This window comes from Myotis lucifugus, unplaced genomic scaffold (assembly GCF_000147115.1).
Source record: "Myotis lucifugus unplaced genomic scaffold, Myoluc2.0 scaffold_12, whole genome shotgun sequence".
Lineage (NCBI taxonomy): Eukaryota > Metazoa > Chordata > Mammalia > Chiroptera > Vespertilionidae > Myotis > Myotis lucifugus.
In genome coordinates, this window is record NW_005871060.1 from 12,952,338 (window position 1) to 12,969,827 (window position 17,490).

Here is a 17,490-nt window from a genome sequence, read left to right on the forward strand (position 1 = left end):
AAGTACAGCAGCATTGGCAGGAGCCTCTACCACCTCCGCAGCAGCACTAAGGACACTTCGGGGGATGTCCGCCTGCTGGGGAGGAGCGGGCTTAAGCTGGCAGGCAGACATCCCCCTAGGAGTCCCGGACTGGGAGAGGGCACAGGCTGGGCACCCCCCCCCCCCAGGGCCCAAATGTCATGCACCAGGCCTCTAAAATATATATAACTTGTTTTACATCAATATTTACACTTTTTAAATAGTTTCATTTTGTTGTATTATCCTGTGGGAACTGAGACCCAAGTATCTGGGACCAATGCAGTCACTCCTATCACCATGAGAAGTAGTCATTTTTCTCCAACCCATGAGTCTCATGTCTTCTGCTAACATCATGAAACTGGAAAGATAACACATTAGCTTGCAAGTAGGGTAAAATCTGAGACCCTTCATAGTCTTAACAGTATGTCCAGGTTGTTCTGGTTTCTTTTGAAGCCTCAAATGTAAATTTATTTGGACCTATGGGCTCATATTCAACTGAGAATATACTTTTCTCGCAATGTGTAAGTGATCACCATTTAGTCTCTGTTATTCTTGTTAGATTCAGGGCTAGAGAAAGGGATGAACCCTAGAGAAGAGAACTCCATATTTCACAAAACCACAGCCAGCCACTTCTCTTTGCCATAATACTAAAAATTGTTAAAATCTTTAAGGAAGAAGCAGATATTGTAATGAGAATTGTCACTGAGTTATAATGCCCTAGCTATAGAGGTCTGGAGGGGAAAGAATAGAGAAGTGAGTATGTAACACGGCTCAACCTGTATCTGCTTTTTCAATTCCATATCCCAACAGAAATTGTGTCTGCTCTGCTGTTATTCATCCTGCTGCACCCCGAATAAATAAATCAGTGTAATGGGTAACTACGTGCAGGAACGGGTGAGGCAATGATATTCCAAGTCAACACATGGAAGATGCAGGAGATAAATTTAAAATCATTTAATGTGTCCTTTCATTGCTCCTATCTATTGCCCCCTCCCCAGGATGCAACTACTGAATGGACTGCAGATTCTCCACTTCAGTATAGGCTTCCCTTCCCTGCAGTTTCCCACAATGCTGTCATACATATAGGTTTCTGGAATCCATGTTTTACTCTGTAGTTCCCCCAGGGATGATTTTAGAGAAGGAAGCCAGGGCACTTACTATTCCATCTCAAAATATGTTTAAATTATGAGTTATAATGATATACATATATCCTCTGCCTTGCGAAAGTCCACGCTACACCACTTTGCTTTTACAAAAGACCTACATTATTGCCTGTTTCACTAAACCAAAAGAAATCCAAAAGGAATTTTTAAGTTTTATGACAAAAGGTGAAAAGCATAAAAGCGTTCAGCATCTGCCTTGCAGCGGCCATTACAGAGGCAGCACGCGCCCAGAGCAGCGAGAGTGGCCCGCCAGGCTCCTTCCCCAGGAATCATGCACATCAAGCCTTTGGAGCTCTGAGCTGTGTCTGTGAGTTTATTGTGTGCATCCATTAGCTAGATGTGTCCTAAGATATCAGAAAAGCCTAAGAGAGCTTGTAAGGGTTTTATGCTTAGTGTAAAACCGGACATACTTAAATATATTTAGTATATTGTGGTAGGTTATTTTGGGGGTCTGGGAATGCTCAAAATGCTTTCCATATAAATGAATGCTCATTGTTTCTTCACACAATTTTGGCTTACGAAAGGTGTTGTAGGAATGCTCTACTTTTGGATAATGGGTAAACCTGTATCCTTTAGAGGAGGCTGATGAACCTATTTATTTATTTATTTACTTATTTATTTATTTATTATTGATTTTAAAGAGAGGAAGGGAGAGACAGAGACAGATAGAAACATCGATGTGAGAGAGAAACATGGATAGGTTTCTCCCGTATGCACCCCGCCAGGGGTTGAACCCTCAACCCGGGTATGTGCCCTGACCAGGAAAGGAACCTGCTGCCTTTTAGTGTATGGGATGATATGCCAACCCGCTGAGCCAGGGCCCAATTTATTTTTTATGAAGACAAGCCCCAACTCATGTTAACCAAATGATTAATGAATAAAAGATTTTTTACCCCCTGGCAATGGGCAAGGAGACACCTGATTGGTGGTGTTGCTCTTATATCAGTCAGGGGCAAAGCAGATGTACAGTCCTTAGTTCATCCTAGCTTGATGCCTGTGTCGGTGGCCAGAGCTGTTTCATGCCTGAGGCACATAAAATGAAAAAAAGAAAAAAAAAGATTTTTTCCACATGAAAATATTCCTCATAAAGAAGAAATGATACGATTAAAACATAGGCATTTTGCGATCACTAATTAGATTAGTCTGCTGGGGCTGCCGTTACAAAGAAGTCCAATATCAGAGTGTCATCAGGTTTGGTTTCTTCTGAGGCTTCTTTCCTTGGCTTGCCAAATGGCCACCTTCTCATCGTGTTCTCACATGGTCTTGGCTCTGTGCATTCATATCCCCGGTGCTCTTTGTATGTCCTCATCCCCTCTTCCTATAAAGCCTATTTGGATTAGAGGTTACTCATATGGCCTTGTTTAAACTAATTACCTGTTTTAAAGACGCTATCTTCAAATAGAGCCACATTTTAAGGTACTGAGAGTTAGGGCTTCAACATATAAATTTTAGGGGAACACATTTTAGCCCATAAAACCAATGAAAGTAGTAAGTGAACATCAATAACTGATACTATTACTTATGGAGGAGACAGACATTATGTCCCTTTGTTTAAAGTAAATAACACAAAATTGTTGCCAAATACTATGATGAATTAGATCAATCCTCTGGATTTGCTAATTTATAGAAAATACAGTGGCTGGAGAAACATGTTAAGTGACACAGGGGACTTAGCACAAACCAGACCTTGGGAGACTCCAGAAAATACGACTAACTCTTCTTTGACACATAAATTGAGGAAACAAATGAAGAATAATGAAGGGAGAAGCCATTAATAAAAATGTGAACTATGGATCCTAATTTGAATAAGGACAATTTGAATATTAGATATTTGCTAATATTGAGAAAATATTATAAATTTTAGGGAGCAAGATAATGGTAACATTGTATTTTAGAAGATCTCTTAATATTCAGAGATATATACTAAAATAGAAATAAAATTATGTAATATCTGGCATTTGTTTTAAAATAAATCTGAGGGATGGTGGCAATAAAGAGTAGGAGTTAACAAGATTGGAAGTGAGTTGACCATTGCTTAATCAAGTCCATGAGTACTTAGGCTGATAATTCAATTCTCTCCACATGTATTAGAAATTTTCTATAACAAAAAGTTGGAAAGGTTTATACTAACATTTTAAATTTTTCAAATGTTCACAAGGTAGTAGTTTGTGCATCTTTTTTAGATTTTTGTGTTGTTTTGGTTTTGTTTTGTGTTTGTTTTTTTTTCCTGAAGTAATGATGAGTTTTGTTGAGTCAATGTATCTGTCTTTTAAATTTTGTTTGTAAAGTTAATTATGTGCATTAGAGAGCTGGATGATGTTAGCAGAGCAAGCTCTGGTTGAAAGAAAGTGTTTCTGTTCTCCAACTAACTACTTATATGAGTATTAAACTTTGATGCTATCCTATTTTAGTCACCTGTGGTAACCTGTCCAGATATTTCCCTGATAGAGTTTAGCTCAATAAATCTAGACTTCACACAGTAATGCTTGTCATTTTATGCCCTTCAGTCTCAAATATATTTTAAAATATGTCTAATTCATAATTAGTTTGACTTCATAATATATTTATTATAATAATATTTTCTAGGATTGAGATGATGTTTGAAATGTTTCAAGAGTCTCTTTCCTCTGGATAAAAAAAGCTTTGTCAGAACCCAAAAGCAATGGCAAAATCCACAGTTTCTATGTTACTTTCTTCAATAACCTTACATTATAAAAATCATTTTGGTAAAAAGGGTAATCTTCTGTTTACTTGTGTATTCAATGAAGAAGGAGAAAATATAAAACAAAATTATTCTACATCTCTATTTTAATTACCACATAAATAATTTTAATTTTCAGGTCAAAAATTATAAAATTTCAGTAATTTTATAAAGTTTAAACTTAATTGTTTAGAACTAAGAGGGCTTTGTGATTACGATTAAATGAAATAATGAATGTGAATGCTCAGTACAATTTCAGGTGCACAGTGAACCCTCCCTAAATGGTAGTGTGTAAGTTCAACTAGCTGCCACAACAAAAACTAAATTCATGAGACAGATGCTGGTGAAAAAGGAAAGAGGTTTATTCAAATGCTGGCATCTTGAGAAGAGGGGGGACTCTTTTCCAAAGCCCATTGCCACATCTCAATGCAAGCAGAGGTTTTTATAAGGGAAAACAGAACAAATAAATCTAAGGAAGAGGGTTGAAAAATGCTCTATATGCAGGCCAGTACAGTCCATTCCTGGTTCTAAGTCATCCTAGTTCTATGGTTGAAGGTCAGCAAATCTCCCAGAACTGAGATAACTGAAGGTCAGACTTTGTATCTTCTGAAGTTAGGTCCTAGTATTCTTATACAAGCATGCTGTTATCTGCAAGCTACATATTTGAGTCAGCATTTACAGAAACAATGTCAAGAGAATAGTGGGGTAGATTACATTCCCCATGTTACAGTAGATATAATGATTGTCATATTTTTCTCAAAAATTCATATCTTGGACAGAATTTTTAGCCAGACTATTTTCTGTATATCTGTGTTTTGAAAATAATTTAATATGTTTAAATCCAGAGAATTTTTCTTATTTTAACCAAATTAATACCTCTTGGAATTAAATTTACATTTTAATAAATCTCCAAACTGTTTTTCATATAAAGAAAAGAAGATGCAATCTCCAATTTTAGTAGAGGATTATACTTAAATGTTCATTATAATGACTGAGTCAATATTCCTGAGAAATAAAACTTGTTAAAGCTGCATTATACACGGGAAAGTTCTTATCTATTTCTATTCTAAGGATTCCAGAATTGTTATTATAAGTTAATCAGCTTCTCCTAGGTGCATTTATGTTGGATATAGTAAAGGGAATTATTGATAAATTAGGCAATGATGATAAAAATAATAAAATCCCATTTTACTATATGGTTCACAAAATTCATAAACATGTGATAAAATTCTAATATAGATTTTTAAATTGATTTTTTATTGTTGACAGTATTATAGAAGTTTCCCAATTTTTCTCCTAATAGCCCTCCTCCTCCCAGTGCCTGCCACATCCCAGGATATTTTAAAATATATTTTTATTGATTTCAGAGAGGAAGGGAGAGGGAGAGAGAGATTAAAAACATCATGAGAGAGAATCATTGATCAGCTGCCTCCTGCATGCTATAGGGATTGGAGTCTGCAACCTGGGCATATGCCTTATATGCCCCGACCTGGGAATTGAGCTGTGGCTTCCTGGTCCATAGGTCGATGCTCAACCACTGAGCCATACCAGCCCAGCCCACCCCAGGATTTTTATTAAAGAGCTAGAGATACTCCTTAAAAGGTATGGCTAAGAGAATGGTCTGTTTTTGTCTGCTTATATTCTAAATTTTCATTCCAAATTTTCTGATACTACCCAAGTATCTCTCCTGAATCTGTGTCTTTATTTCTTGGCTTTAAGCCTGTGTCCATCTGGTTGCTCTATTCTTCTGTGACTTTGGAGAAAGGTTAGTTTGTTTTCTGGGAGGATAATCTCCTGAGGATAAGCTCCCAGTTGAATACCATTTCTTCAGTTAAACAGAACATCCCTTTGTGAGACTTCCTTTGTTACCTCCTGAATAATTCCAACTGTGTACAGAAAGTCAAGATGGTTAATGATGTTACCTTCAATAACCCGTGATCTTAATTATTATTGACAAGACAAGAATGATTCCTGGTTATTGATTCTTTACATTAAGGAAAGATGTCTTAAGAAATGTGTATGCTTTACATAGAGGATATAATGGAAAAAATTATATTTTCATAGTAAGGTTTTACTATATGTAACATAAATGACCAGCTTTTAGTAAAAATTTATTCTGTCTCTTTACTTGCTATTTTAAATAAGACAAATTATGTATTTAAATATAACATAATTGAATTAAAGATCAACCAAAAGGTTGACTACATTAATATATTGATGAGAATATAGATTGTAAAAGATATTTAAAAATATTTGAGGTGGGTGCACTCTGATTTCAGGATCTATGTCTGACTGTAGGTAATCACACTAGTTTATTCTTTCCCTTCCATTTTCTACAGTTGGCCTAAGAAAGCCAAATATAGATTAAAGTAAATAAGTGAGAGATCTCTTTTTTCTATATCACTATACAGTTTTTCTCCATAGCAGATAAAAAGGTATATTCAAAATATAGCTCTGTCTACCTTAGTCTACCAATGCATCTGTTAAACCAAGTACAATGTATTGAGAATAAAGAAAAAATATTTTGAATCAAAACCATTATTGATTATCTACTATAATTTAGTGATACAAAAGTGCTGACAATATTGTAATGAATAAAAAGATGACTCCAGCCATGTTAAAATTTCTGCTGGGAAAACAGACAAATAAATGGGTAAATTCTAGAATAATGCCCTAGGTAATAAGTACCAAGAGAGACTTATTTGAGAGGCACTGCAAGAGCAAACTCATTATTGTTTGGCAAGTGCTTTCTCAATTCTAATTTGAGGAAATTTAAATCAATCAATATACACAGAAAATCAATTGTCTCCAATGGATATGGATCTCCTAAAACTATGCCTTTCCCCAAAGAGATTGCATTTTAACTAAATTGCATAAAAAATTTTGATACTAAAATGAGCATTTAAAATTGTGATCTGTAGTAAGTTGACTACCCCCTTACACTTAAAAAAAATAGATATGTCCATGAACTAACCACCAGACCTTATGAATATGATCTTATTTTTAAAAAAGGTCTTTGTAGATAAAATGAAGATGAGGTCATCATGAATTATCCAGGTTGGCCATAAATCCAATGACAGATGTCCTTATAAAGGAGAGGCAGTGGGAGATTTGAGACAGAAAACGGAGAGGAGATGATGGCCATGTGAAGATGGAGGCAGAGATAGGAGGAACACAGCTCAGGCATGCCTGGAGCCACCAGAGGCTGGACGAGGCAAGGAAAGATTCTCCCCTTGAGCCTTTGGAAAGAACATGGCCCTGCCAATGCCTTTATTTCAGATCTGTCTTCTGAAACTGCGACAGAAGAAATTTATGTTGTTTTAAACTACTAACTTTGCAGTAATTTGTCATGATAGCCATAGGAAACAAATCATGATCTAGTCTGCCTTATTTTCCAAAGCACAGACAATTTTGAAAGTGTTTCCATCAGGTATCACAAAAAAGAAATGTCTTTCTGAATTGCAGTAAGGAAACATTTTTTAAAGCTTTAAGATATAACGGAAAATATTGGTGAAATTAAAGAATATCCCTAAAATATGTACAACTTTATACTGCCTTATTGAAGCCTTGAGTATCTAGTCAATTTCAAAGGCAAAGGTGACCATTGAATGTCCATAAGCCATTTGTTTCAATTACTTATTACTGCATAACAAAACACCCCCAAACTTTAATTGGCTTAAAACAAAATCTGTTTTGTTTCCGAGCATTCTGTGGTTGTGTATTCAGGCAGAACTCAGAGGGGATGGATCACCTCTGCGCCACGTGGTGTTAACTGGGATGGCTCAGTTGGGGGTCAGAGGATCCAAGGGGATGTCACTCACAGGTCTGCCGCCTTGGTGCTGGCTACTGGCTGGAGTCCCTTAGTTCTCTTCCATAGGACTCCTCTCATTACATAGTCTCTCATTATTCAGTATTCTAGTCCAACCTTTTTCTCACTTGATTGTTGGTTTCTAAAAAGAAAAAAAAAAGTTGCAAAAGCTCTAGATGCCCAGGCCCTGAAATCATACATAATTCCTTCTGCCGTATTCTACCGGTGAAAAGAAGTCACAGAGTTAATCCAGATGCAAGGAGAGGGGGAGTGAACTCTACCTCTTGATGAAAGATCAGTATGCATGCACAGGCATCGGAGGAAATTTCCATGGCTATCTTACTGACAGTCTACTGCACAGTGCTCTGCTTTTTAAATCATTTTCTTTGATGAAGTCTGGTTCTTTCTCACAGATATCTTCCTTCTTTAAGTGCAGAGCACTTATTATTTATATCAGTCTTTTGGAAGTTAGTAACATGCTGCCTAATGGACTTTCTTGTAGGTCTTTCTAATATATATACATATATATGTACATATATGAACATATATATTTTAATACATTAGAAGATATATATTCTAATATATATGCATATATATATGTGTATATATGTATGTGTATATATATATATATATATATTTTCCTGATTTATCATTTCAAAAATATCACAAATTCTTGGAGGTGAAAGATGATATTCTATGTAACACAAGTGCAGCAGATGTTTTGTAAATAACTGTCTTATTGATTATGAATATTGAGTGTTGGTAAAATAACATATCTACATTATGCACAGTGTTGTATTAGAGTCCACTAGATTATTTATTGCTAAATATCTTGCAGATTATTATTATCAGTAAATCCTGACCTCTTCCAAATATCCCTGACTTTTCTTATACTTATCAAATGCGTATGAGTATAGCTAATAATTATCAATGGAAGTAGATATGGGAAACATTTAAAATCATTAATTTTTAAAAATTAATTGGAAAAGTACATAAATCCATCAAAAATAGCAACTCTTTTCTGAAATATGCCAGCATACTTAAGCATGCCCGATGTATGGACATCTCAATTGTTCAATTGTTTAAATGTTTGCAATATCCTGCAATAGAATAAAAATTATCTTCACAGCTGGTAAGAATGCTCAGAGATATAAGGAATCAATTGATGATTCACAGCTACCCATGAAACTCAAGCACTCCATCCATATTTTGAGCATAAGCAGAGGCATCTGATAAAAAGGGAGCAGGAAAGGAAGAAATTACACTGACTTAGACAAAAGTGCCATGTCAGTATAAGCATCAGATAAACTACAAGCAATGGCTGATTGTACTGCTTATCATGAGAGTTATTTGGAAAATTTGAATGAGAAATTATCTTTTGTCCTTCACAGGAATGAGTCTTGGTATATATCTGGTCATATAAAACAATTGTAGAGTCACAGAGGATTTTATGAGTTTAGCTGATTTATCCTTCACCCTCAGATAAATCCTGCAAGCTACAAAACCCTGTGGGCACTCAGATTTAACTTATTCTTTGGGGAAAATAAGACCCATTCGTTTATTCAACAAATGTTTATTATATGTAAACTGTAGGTGCTTGGTATATATCAGTAAATAAAATGGGCAAAGATTTTTGCCTTTGTGAAACCTGCCATTTAGTGATTTTAATAGTTTCCCCTTTATCATTATCAATAATTTATGTTGACCTTATATAGTTTTTAAATTGGTATAAGAAGCTATTCACAAATTAGACCCAATCACTAATAGGCTGTGAGTTGTGAGAAAGGAGTTCAGAATTTATTTACATTAAAAAACCATTTCCTTTTCAGATGAAGATACTGATTAAAAAAGGTAGATTCTTACTTGAAAAAAAACCTAGGCCTTTAAACAACCAGCTCAAGATTCTTTACTATTTGCCCACTCTTTCAAAACTATCTTCCTCTCCCTACATTGACTTCATTACAGAATGTATTCACAAGATCTAGCAATGTCCATGTATATTAGCTAGAATTTTTTTGGTTCCATTTAACAGAAACTCAATTTGAATAGTTGAGGCAAGAAAGGTGTGTGCTTGTTTGTTTGTTTAAATCTTAATTGTTGAGATTATTACAGACATCCCTCTTCTCCTCCCCATAGACCCCCTCCACCTGGGTCCCACCCCAGGACTTCGCCACCCTATTGTCTGTGTCCATAGGTAATGCATATATGTATATAAGATCTTTGTTTAATCTCTTCCCACTCCCCAACCCCCTTTCCCTCTGAGAATCATCAGTCTGTTCCATTTCAATGCCTCTGATTCTGTTTTATTCACCAGTTTATTCTGTTCATTAGATTTCTTATTCATTTATTTTGATTTTTAAATTCAATTGTTGATAGATATGTATTTGTTGCCATTTTGTTGTTCATATTTTTATCTTTTTGTTTCTTCTTCTTCCTCTTCTTAAAGAATACCCTTCAACATTTCATATAATACTTGTTTGGTGGTGATGAACTCCTTTACCTTGTTCTTGTCTGTGAAGCTCTTTATCAGACCTTCAATTCTAAATGATAGCTTTGATGGATAGAATAATCTTGGTTGTAGGTCCTTGCTATTCATCACTTTGAATATTTCTTGCCACTTCCTTCTGTTGAGATCTCAGATGACAATCATATGGGCACTCCCTTGTAGGTAACTAACTGCTTTTCTCTTGCTGCTTTTAAGATTCTCTCTTTGTCTTTTGCCCTTGGCATTTCATTATGATGTGTCTTGGTGTGGTCCTCTTTGGGTTTCTCTTGTTCTGTGCTTCCTGGACTTGTAAGTTTATTTCTTTCACCAGGTAGGGGAAGTTTTCTCTCATTATTTCTTCAAATAGGTTTTCAATATCTTGCTCTCTCTCCTCTTCTGGCACTCCCATAATGTGGGTGTTGGTATGCTTGAAGTTGTCCTAGAGGCTCCTTACACTATCTTCATATTTTTGGATTCGTTTTTCTTTATGCTCTTCTGGTTCGGTGTTTTTTGCTTCCTCATATTTCAAACTGTTAATTTGATTCTTGGGATATTCTACTCTACTATTGAATCCCTGTATATTATTCTTTATATCAGTTAGTGTATGCTTAATTTCTGACTGGTCCTTTTCCATGTGCTTGGCATTCTCCCTAAGACCCGTGAAAGTCTCACTTAAGTCCCTTGGAGGTTTCTAGAAGATTCTTGAGTAACCTTATAACTGTGATTTTGAACTCTATATCCAGTAGTTTGCTTTCTTCCATTTTTTTTCATTTGTGTCATGTTTCTTTTTCTCTGCATTTTGGCTACTTCCCTGTATTTGTTTCTATGTATTGGGTAGAGCTTCTATGTCCCCTTGAGTTTGTTGAGGGGCCTTGTGTAGTAAGTGTCCTATAGGGCCCAGTGGCTCGGCCTCCCCAATCACCTGAGCTGGGAGTTCTAGTTGCACCCCTTTGTGGGTTGTGAGCACAGTCTTGTTGTAGTTGAGATTTGATTGCTGTTGGTGTCACTGGGAGGAATTGACCTTCAGCCCAATTGGCTATGAGGACCAGCTGCAAATATAGTGGGAGAGCTGCTATGTAGGAAACACCCCTCTGGAGAAGTACTTGCTTCAGTGGAGCTTTGGTGCTCACTGAGTCTGCCCCTTGAGTGTGTCACTTATGGATGTGTAGAGTAGTAATCTGCTATGGTCTGACACTGACCACTGGGTCTCACACTGGCTTTTGGGTCTCCAGGGAGGAGTAAAGGCAGCCACTGCCTGAGGCCACCCAGCAGGAGCTACAGAGAGATATGAGATTCCTCCTCTTTGTGTTGGGTTTGGCAGTGCCCAGAGGAGGCCCAGCTGTGAAGCAAGGCAGGCTGGTGCTGGTGCCGGGTCTTGGGCCTTTTATTGATAGGTTTGGGGATCCCTGACCCAGGTGTAGCTTATTTGACAGATTTTAGCCTGAGCAAGGACAGCCCATTCATATGCAAAAGCCATTGCACACAGCTTGGGTGGGGTTGTAAATTGGATGAGGTGAGGTCTCAGGGAATCATCAGGGTGGAGCAAACAGAAATGGCTGCCAGTCAGCCCTGTGATTGAAGAGGTCCCAGCATCGGAACAATGATTCCTACAAGCACTTCCCTCTGAGAGAAAGCCACCCCAAGTTCCTGCCCGATGCCAGACAATTCAGTTCCTTCTCATGTGGGTCTCCAGCAGCCTCTGTGTCACTGAGCCCCAATCGGCACTGGTTCTTACAACCCATAGTTATGGGGACTTCTTTTCCCAGCTCTGGAACCCTGGGCTTGGGTCTGGTGTAAGGCTGGGACCCCCTAACTCCTCTGGGCGGCCTCCACAGAGACGATCTCTCTCCCAATTAAACTATGCGGCACATGTTGGTGCTGGACCAGCCCATTCTGTGTCTCCATACCTCCTACCTATCTCAGTGTGCTTTCTTCTTTACCTCTCTAGTTGCAGGACTTCCATTCAGCCAGCTTTCTGGAAGTTCTGGATGATGGTTGTTCTGTATTTCAGTTGTAATTTTGATGTGGTTGTGGGAGGCAGCTAGTACAGGCCTTTGCCTACACCGCCATCTTGGTCTGTCAAGGGTGTGTTTTTTATAAGAAAAGTTCAACTTCTCAAGATTCCCAAAACACAAACAGAGCTAAGCTAGAAAAACAAGAACTCAAAGCCAATTAGGGCTTTCTCTATGCCTCTTCCTCTAGTCTCCTCTGAAAATGTATGCTATTAATTGAGGTCAAAATGACCTAGTGGGTTCTGGGCTAAACTGCCTCGTTTCAAATCCTGGCTCTTTCACTTGCCAACTGAGTGACCTAGAACAGGTCAATTAAGCTCTTTAATCCTCTATTTCCTCATCTGTTAAAATTATAATAATTATAGTACCGCTCTGATAGGATTATAGCAAAAAAGTATAAGTGATAGCCAGAGCTTGGCATAATGCCTACCTCCTAGGAAGTCTTCAATAAAGGTGAACCATCATTATAAAATGAGAGATGTCAAGAGCTGAGCTGGGGAGAACTGAGCTGCCAGGTGTGGGAGTAGACGATTAAGACAAGTCAAAATGAAAGTACGAATTAAGCTGTTATTCACTTTCTGCCATAGGAAAAGCTAGCCTAGAGGAAAGGTCCAGGCTCTGCCAGTGCTCCCTTTCCCCCCTCCTCCCCCCTCCTCCCCACATACAGAATGGCACCAGGCAAGGGTCCGTTGTATGTGCACAGATGGGGAGAATTGTCTCACTACTGATCAAAAGGTTCCCTCCATTTTATGGACCAGGGGTCAAGGTGGGGAGGGAGAAGAGAAGGGACAGGAATGGAAAATTACTAAGGATTATGATAGAGAATAGTGTCCTCAAGGTTACTCCCTCTTCTGAACTCTTGTGGGAGGCTTCAGCCCAAAGCCCGATAGCTCTGAATGGAGGCTCCTGGACTCCGCATGCAGATATCACATAAAAGCATGGCTAGCCAAAGAGGCCTGAGTTCTTGACTGCAACGTTGTTTCACAGGCCTGTCAGGTAAAACCTTTGTAATGGACTCTGTCAGGCCTGAAAAACCATTCTTTGGTTTTAGACCAGGAGCTGGACTCCTCAAAGAGGATTCTGGCCTCACCAGCATGGCTCAGTGGTTGAGCATCAACCTATGAACCAGGAGGTCACAGTTCAATTTTCAGTCAGGGCACATGCCCAGGTTGCAGGACTGGATCCCCAGTGGGAGACATGCAGGAGGCAGGCAATCAACGATTCTCTCTCATCATGGATGTTTCTACCTCTCTCTCTCCCTTCCTCTATGAAATCAATAAAAAATATATATTAAAAAGAAAAAACAAAGAGGGTTCTGTTTTCTTGAAAGGGTTTTCTCCTAGATGAGTAATGTTTCATCCATAAAAATTTATATTTTATGGGTATTTTTTGGTTCTCTTTCTAGTGAAGTAGTATAGGTACAAGTCTTAAAATGAGGCCTAGAATATAAGAAGCACCTAGCATAGGTTGTATATTACTCTTATTTTTAGTATTGCTATTGTTGTTATATAATTGTTGAAATTAGAGCTCTAATATGACAACTTATTCTCTACAGAGTTAGGTAATAATCAATCCTCATACTTGAAGACTTTTATAAAGCATTTTTTGATCTTTATTACATAAATCTGTGAGAACAGGTCACAGGAAGATCATTATTACACACCTTTTGCACCCAGGAAGAATGAGAGTTGCTAATTCACATTCCAAATTAGGAAAAAGTTAAAAAGCTCAGCTATTAGCTGGCAGAACAGTGTCTTGGCTATATATATATTGAGAATCTCATATAAGGCATTGTTTAAAAAACAATCAACAATCACTGCAAGACATATTCAGTTTCTTCTTTTAAACATCACCTAAATTTGTTTAGTATTCAATAAAAATTGGAGCCCCACTTTGTGCCAGGAATTATGTATTTATTAAAGGGTAAGACAAAACAGTAATTTTTTTCTGATCTCCTTAGAAAGTTACAGATAATTAGTGCAATAAACATTAATCATATAAAATATAAATTAAAATACTTAACAGATATTAGTATAAAAGAGAAAAATATGATGCTGTATTGGAGTGACATGAGCGAGCCTAGGGGTAGGGACAGGTGGTCAGGGAAGTTTACCCTAAGTTATAGATATTCACATTGAAATTTAAAGGATGAGTAAAATACATAAATTGTTGAATAATGGCAATGTCTAAGTTTCTTCTAATCAAGGAAACTATGTTTCTAAAACCATTGTTGTTTTTTTAAATTTGGCTATAATTTGGAATCATCTTGGAGATGGAGTTAAATGGATTCAAGATATTTTTTAAGGAGGTGAAATTGGTAGATTTCAATTAATTAAATGTGAGAGGTGGTAAGACTAACTTCTTGGTTTCTGAGTAATGGAACTAGATGGATGGTAAGGAGTAGATTATGAGCTTCATCTTTTAGATATTTGAGGTGCCTTTGATATATCTAAGCAGAGATGTTGAAGAGAGCAGAATATAAGAAAAATTTTCATCTTGATTTTAGATTGGGAACAAAGATCTAAAGTGCAATAGACTTGCTTTACATTAAATATGGTACATTTATATTAGCCTTGTAACTTTCATAAAAATAATTATTTTACTTGTACAAAACACTGTAATAGGTTTGAGACACACAGAGATAATTAAGGTGGTGTCCCTGACCTTAAGTGATTAATTATTTAATGGAAAATATAGGAGAAAAGATGGAGAATTATAATGTGATTTTAAAATGAAGATTCCCTTTAAAGCATCTCAAGGTAGAACCAAATGAAAGAGAAGAAAATCTAGCAACTTTGATCTGGTTGTAATCATTAAATGTTAATCTATTACTAGAAAATATAATATTCTGATGAGAAAGAAAACAAAAACTAGTAAAAGTTTAGTCTGGGGAATCACCCTGAAGAGTCACGGAAATTGTCAAGATTACAATATGATAGTAGCCTCAGATTGGGATATTTTGTTTTCATTCAGCTAGAACTAGAAAGCCAAAAAATAAAAATAGGAGAGTAAAGAGGATAGCAGGAATTTTAATTCATCCATTTGTTGATTAGATATCTATCAGGACCTACTATGTATCAATATACTAATGCTATGATAAGGGGTAGGAGTACAAGAGTAGACAAGGTAGTCATCATTCTGGCTTCACAGAATTTATAGCTTCCTATAATATATAAAACTAGGGGTCCCTCAGCGTGGCCTGAAAGGATTGGGCTGAAACCAGCAGTCCAACCCTACCTGCTGCTCCGTTGTTCTACCGTTCGATCACTGGGGTTTTATTTTATAGGATAGTAAGTTTGCACCAAGAAGAATTATAAAAGAAGAGAAAACATAAGAGTCAAAAAATATCATTAAATCAGTTAAATACCAATTGATAACTGAGAGTGGCTACTATGGCTGCATAACAACTCTGAGTTATTTTCATATATATGAAACAGAATACCTTTGAGCTATTTTCATATATATGGCTTCTCTTGTTTATATTCTTTATTTGTGGAAATCACTTAAGTTCATCTTGTACATTATTACATACAACAGAAGGGTTGTTTGTTTTTTTCAGCAGTAGTACAGGGAAATATAAATGGTTGAATCAGGGGATTTTTTTCCCTGACTTTCAAAGACATTTTATCCTGAAGAAAACTCTAGTGCTAATGCTATTGCACATAATCTAAAGAACAGCCATTACTTCATGGTAATGACCAAACCGTAGGAATAATCACCCCCTAGGGAGCAAGTCTGACAAAGTGAACTGATTTTGCAGGTGGAAATTCCATACAGAACATTATTATTAGAGGGATTCCTGTCACACTACACTCCTATACATGTCCAAGAGGACACCATTCCAATTTAACTCTATAAATTGTATTCAACCTGCCATATGTATTTTTTTATACTTAAAATCCATTACAGAGGTAATATCTACCAAATAAAAGCTGTGCATTTCTAAATAGTTGGCTCTCAGCTGCATTGCCTCTGCCTTTGTTGCTCCTTCTTTTCCTTTGAAGGCTGAGAAAGCGAATAAAGGAAATGTAGTCGCTGGGAACACACCGCCCTCAGACAGTGGATACTTGTGTCCTGCAGCTGGAGATTTGGTGCTATGGTTAGGCTTCGTTTGTTCCATATGAATACAAGCTAATAAATGTAGGGAATTCCATTTGGCACCCAATTAAGAGCTCTCTTGACTCCTGTTATTAAAGCCAACAGGCTATTGAGCGTAAAATTAAAGTTGAACAGTTCAGTTCTTTTTGACGTTGTAACACTGGCTGAAAAATAAGGATGTAAGTCAGATATCATCTTTTAAAGCCCATGGACAAATGAAAAGTGAAAACATCGGAGGAACAAGAGTAAACATCTAAAACTTGAGCATTTACTAATGACATAACATGTAATGTTAAGAGCATACTACTATTCTCTTGCAAATACATCAATCAGTTTGTTGAACACAAGATATTACATTGATTTTAACAGAAAGCTACAAGATTATTATTGCTAAAGCTCCAATGAAGGAGATAATTAAAGCATTAAGCATTTTTAAGCTTTGAAGATGACTTTAGGCAATAACCAGAACATACTATAGGAAATCAATATACTGTAATTGAATGGAAATTTATTTTTTTTTAAGTTGTGCATCCCTTTTAAATTTCCTCTGGATTGTCAGACCATAGAAGATAGTGAATCTAGTTTTGCCATCAGCCGTATGACTTTCTGGAAATATCATGCGCTGCAGGGGCCACTCTATTATTATTTACTTAGAAAGAGCTCAACTGAATAATAGTATTGGGAGATTTTGTGTGCATTTTCTTTACTAGTCTTTGGCTTCATTGTTTAAAACAATAAAAGACAGAAAGAAAAGCAAAAGCACAACCAGACAAAAACAACCTTCTCCACATAGCCAGGGAAGCCAAGTTAATGAAATTTCAAACAGTGAAAACAGAAAAGTTGTTAGATAATCCTCTCATTTGAAACTAAGTGAAATTCTAATTTTAATCAAACGCTATGCCTGTCAATCTTGCTATGCTGCAAAGAATATGACCCATTGTGGATACAAATTCAATTTGGATCTATGTGAACTCATTTTTATTGCCTATGATTGGAGGAAGGGTTATTACAATCAAACAGAACAGCTTGAAGTGAACCTCTGGGAGGTGAATGGATATGAACAGAAATTAAAGAATCTTAAAACTTGAGAAATCTTTCAAAAAGGTGTGGATAATCAACATTTCCTCGTGTGTTGCTGATGTTTACTTCATCTTTGGCCTTTGGTATACATTTTGAGAAGCACTGTCAGGCCTTAGAGTAAATAA

The 17,490-nt window shown here is 36.7% G+C and overlaps 1 protein-coding gene and 1 pseudogene across 1 annotated transcript in view; both read left to right on the plus strand.

Annotated features, from left to right (window-relative positions):
- Positions 1-17,490, plus strand: part of GRID2 (glutamate ionotropic receptor delta type subunit 2) — a 1,225,688-nt gene that overhangs the window by 838,425 nt on the left and 369,773 nt on the right. The gene's annotated exons all lie outside the window — the stretch shown is intronic.
- LOC111825073 lies at positions 2,073-2,217 on the plus strand (annotated as a pseudogene).